The sequence below is a fragment of the Drosophila sulfurigaster genome, unplaced genomic scaffold (genome assembly GCF_023558435.1).
Source record: "Drosophila sulfurigaster albostrigata strain 15112-1811.04 unplaced genomic scaffold, ASM2355843v2 ctg38_pilon, whole genome shotgun sequence".
NCBI lineage: Eukaryota > Metazoa > Arthropoda > Insecta > Diptera > Drosophilidae > Drosophila > Drosophila sulfurigaster.
The window spans coordinates 45,001-50,353 of record NW_026909712.1 but is presented as its reverse complement, the minus strand read 5'-3'; the positions used below and the strand labels follow the sequence as shown (position 1 = coordinate 50,353).

General features: G+C 39.8%; 1 pseudogene; it reads right to left on the bottom strand.

Moving 5' to 3' along the window:
- Window positions 1–2,686: 2,686 nt before the first annotated feature.
- Window positions 2,687–5,353, bottom strand: part of LOC133849917 (large subunit ribosomal RNA) — a 3,540-nt pseudogene continuing 873 nt past the window's right edge.

Genomic DNA, 5,353 nt, shown 5'->3' with positions numbered 1-5,353 from the left:
AAGCGACGCTTACGTCGAGAGTGGCAATTCCACAGATCGCCATCTTCTAAGCAACGTTTAAGACATGCCTCACGTGAACTTACTAAAGCTCTACAGCAAGAAGAAGCATATGTCCAACGCCACTACATAGAGCAATTGTGTACTTCTAGTACGAAAAACTCACTATGGAGAGCTCACCCTACTCTGAGCTCACCGAAAGAAGCCGTGATGCCTATAAGAAATCCCACAGGAGGCTGGGCGCGTAGCGATGCAGACAGAGCCAGCACGTTTGCCAACCACCTTAAAATGTATTCCAACCAAATCCTGCCACGAGTGCGTTTACTCTGCCGACTTTATCAAATGAGCCTCAGCTTCAACGTGAGCCAATCGAATTTCGCCCAAATGAAATCGTTAGCATCATCAAAAATCAACTGAATCCGAAAAATCCCCGGATGCGACCTCATAACTCCCAAAATGATCATCGAGCTCCCATATTGCGCCGTTTGCACTATCACCCAGCTTTTCAACACCATCGCAAAACTTGGCTACTATCCAATGAGATGGAAGAAGTCAATTATAATAATGATAGCAAAGCCGGGAAAAGACCACACAGTCTCCACGTCGTATAGACCTATAAGCCTACTTTCATGCTTATCTAAACTCTTTGAAAAATGCGTTTTGATTCGGATAAACACGTACCTAAGACTCCAGGAAGGAATCCCGTCACATCAATTTGGGTTTCGTGAAAAGCACGGAACAATTGAGCAGGTCAACCGGATAACATCAGAAATTCGGAACGCGTTCGAAAAACGAGAGTACTGTACTGCCATATTTTTAGATGTCTCTCAAGCATTTGACAGAGTCTGGCTAGAAGGTCTAATGTACAAGATCAAGACAATGCTCCCCAGCAACACCCATAAGCTTTTAGAGTCTTACCTTTACGACAGAAAATTTGTTGTGAGATGCAACTCTGCTATATCTGATGTTTTCACTGTTGGAGCTGGAGTTCCTCAAGGTAGTGTGCTAGGGCCAACACTATACGTCCTCTACACAGCAGACATCCCGACAAGCACACGAATAACAACATCTACGTTTGCTGATGATACAGCTATTCTTAGCCGCTCAAAATGCCCGAGGCAAGCAACTGCGCAGCTAGCTCTTCATATGGTCGTTGTTGAAAATGGCTATCAGATTGGCGAATTAGAGTGAACGAACAAAAATGCAAGCACGTTACATTCACCCTGAACAGACAAAACTGCCCGCCGCTAACGTTAAACAACACTCCACTCCCGCAAGCAAACGAAGTGACATATCTAGGAGTACACCTCGACAGAAGACTCACATGGCGCCGGCACATTGAAGCCAAAAAGAACACACCTAAAGCTAAAAGCCAGCAGCCTTCATTGGCTTATCAACGCTCGGTCTCCCCTTAGCCTTGAATATAAAGTCCTGCTGTATAACTCGGTACTAAAACCTATATGGATGTACGGCTCCCAATTATGGGGGAGTGCCAGCAATAGTAATATTGACATAGTCCAGCGAGCTCAGTCGAAGATCTTGAGAACCATCACCGGGGCACCGTGGTACGTTCGCAACGAAAACATACAACGCGACTTAAACATCCTACCAGTCAAAGAAGTGATCGCAGAACAGAAGGAAAAGTACTTTACCAAGCTACTGTTGCACCCTAACCACCTGGCGAGAGGTCTAACAAGGTTGAGCAACCAATCACGTCTTCGTCGTAATGACTTACCTACCCAGCGACCGACCTGAGGGACGCGCAACCAGAATGCAGTTTTAACACACTGTTAGCTAAATTTTAATGTTAAGATTCGTAAACTTATTGTTAGTCTCAAAATCTAGAGAAGATTCAATAAATAAAAGCAAAGTCCTCAAAAAAAAAAAAAAAAATAGATATACTATGCATATTCTTAATTTTCGCCACTAATATGATGGCGTCCTTTTGGCTACCAAATAAATATATATTACCAACGCATAATAAATAAATGCATATTTAAAATATGCAAGTATTTTGTACACATAGATATACTATGCATATTCTTAATTTTCGCCACTAATATGATGGCGTCATTTTGCTACCAAATAAATATATATTACCAACGCATAATAAATAAATGCATATTTAAAATACGCAAGTATTTTGTAAACAAATTTTCGCCACTAATATGATGGCGTCCTTTTGGCTACCAAATAAATATATATTACCAACGCATAATAAATAAATGCATATTTAAAATATGCAAGTATTTTGTAAACAAATTTTCGCCACTAATGTGATGGCGTCCTTTAGGCTACCAAATAAATATATATTACCAACGCATAATAAATAAATGCGTATTTAAAATATGCAAGTATTTTGTACACATAGATATACTATGCATATTTTTAATCTTCGCCCTTAATATGATGGCGTCCTTTTGGCTACCAAATAAATATATATAATTAACGCATACTAAATAAATGCATATTTAAAATATACAAGTATATTTTGTACACATTGATATATTATTTATTTATATATATAATATATTCATATATTATATAAATATTCTTCTTATATGCGTAATTGTATAACATAATTATGCATACAATTTTGCACATTTATATATATAAACATATATACGTTTCCATATATACATCATACATATAATATTTTTTTATATATGCCTTAAACATATATATTTTATCGAATCGTCAAGCAAAGGATAAGCTTCAGTGGATCGCAGTATGGCAGCTGCTCAACCACTTACAACACCTTGCCTGTTATAAAAGTCGTTTACAATTGATTCAAGGCTTTGTCATTGTATTAAATAATGTTTTAATATATAACTAGCGCGGCACCAGGTGATCGAAGATCCTCCCAATTTACTATGTTATATGTAACATTGGCATCACATCCATCGTCGACTATTAAATGAATAATAAACTTTTAATGGTTTAGAAGCCATACAATGCAAATTGCCCCTTATTTATCATTGCAGTCCAGCACGGATACGACCTTAGAGGCGTTCAGGCATAATCCAACGGACGTAGCGTCATACCACTGTTCGCTCGAACAAGTATTGTGCCATTGGTCCGTACCTGCGGTTCCTCTCGTACTACGCAGGAATGCTGTCGCAACAACGTTTTGTCATTAGTAGGGTAAAACTAACCTGTCTCACGACGGTCTAAACCCAGCTCACGTTCCCTTGCATGGGTGAACAATCCAACACTTGGTGAATTTTGCTTCACAATGATAGGAAGAGCCGACATCGAAGGATCAAAAAGCGACGTCGCTATGAACGCTTGGCCGCCACAAGCCAGTTATCCCTATGGTAACTTTTCTGACACCTCTTGGTAAAAACTCTTTAAACCAAAAGGATCGATAGGCCGAGCTTTTGCTGTCCCTGTGTGTACTGAACACCGAGATCAAGTCAGCATTTGCCCTTTTGCTCTATGTGTGGTTTCTGTCCGCACTGAGCTGGCCTTGGGACACCTCCGTTATTATTTGAGAGATGTACCGCCCCATTCAAACTCCCTACCTGGCAATGTCCTTGAATTGGATCATACCTGAGTAATTGGAGTTATACCAAATTTGGCTACATTTGGCTACCTTAAGAGAGTCATAGTTACTCCCACCGTTGACCCGCGCTTACTTGAATTTCTTCACTTTGACATTCAGAGCACTGGGCAGAAATCACATTGTGTCAACACCCGCTAGGGCCATCACAATGCTTTGTTTTAATTAGACAGTCGGATTCCCCAAGTCCGTGCCAGTTCTGAATTGATTGTTAATTGATAATCGTTATAATTTAAAAGAACTAACTGGTTGCCCAACTAGTATTCTTAAAAATTTTAGCAAGAAAGTTCCACAATTGGCTACGTAACTAAACTATCCGGGGAACAAGAAACTACCATAAATGATAGAAACTCTATTTACCCAGAACGAGCACATAAACCATGTTATTGTTTCCCAATCAAGCCCGACTATCTCAATCTTCAGAGCCAATCCTTATCCCGAAGTTACGGATCTAATTTGCCGACTTTCCTTACCTACATTATTCTATCGACTAGAGACTCTTCACCTTGGAGACCAGCTGCGGATATTGGTACGGCCTGTTGAGAAGTTTGCGTGTCCCCACCATAAATTTTCAAGGTCCGAGGAGAAAATATCGACACAACAGTATATGTCATGCTCTTCTAGCCCATCTACCATATCTCTCTGCGAAAGACTTCCATGGTAGTACGGCTATAAAACAGAAAAGAAAACTCTTCCGATATCTCTCGACGGCTTCTTTATGGTCGTTCCTGTTGCCAGGATGAGCACGAGGCCCATATTTAATAACAAACGGATACTCAACAGGTTACGGAATTGGAACCGTATTCCCTTTCGTTCAAAATTATTCAAGTTTTTTAATTATGACAAAATTTAAATTTTAGTTACTTTTTTACTTGAAAATTTTCGGCTTTCGCCTTGAACTTAGGACCGACTAACTCGTGATCAACCACTGTTCACACGAAACCCTTCTCCACTTCAGTCCTCCAAGGTCTCATTCGATTATTTGCTACTACCACCAAGATCTGTACCAATGACGGCTCCATGCAGGCTTACGCCAAACACTTCTAAGCACACCATTGTACCTTCCTACTACTAAAGTTTCAAAATTTATATTACAAGTAATATAAATCATCTACTTTAGCGGTAATGTATAGGTATACAACTTAAGCGCCATCCATTTTAAGGGCTAGTTGCTTCGGCAGGTGAGTTGTTACACACTCCTTAGCGGATTTCGACTTCCATGATCACCGTCCTGCTGTTTTAAGCAACCAACGCCTTTCATGGTTTCTGAATGAGTTGTTAATTTGGGCACCGTAACATTACGTTTGGTTCATCCCACAGCGCCAGTTCTGCTTACCAAAAGTGGCCCACTGGGCACATTATATCATAACCTTAAACTTCATATCAAGAAAGTTAAGGTTCTTACCCATTTAAAGTTTGAGAATAGGTTAAGATCGTTTCGACCCTAAGGCCTCTAATCATTCGCTTTACCAGATAAGATTATTTTATACAACAGTTAAATGCACCAGCTATCCTGAGGGAAACTTCGGAAGGAACCAGCTACTAGATGGTTCGATTGGTCTTTCGCCCCTATACTCAATTCTGACAATCGATTTGCACGTCAGAACTGTTTCGGTCTTCCATCAGGGTTTCCCCTGACTTCAACCTGATCAAGTATAGTTCACCATCTTTCGGGTCACAGCATATATGCTCAAGGTACGTTCCAGTTAGAGGCATAAATAATATAAATATTATTATACATAACTATATAGAACGCCCCGGGATTGCGTTAATTAACTATAAATAGTTAAAAAA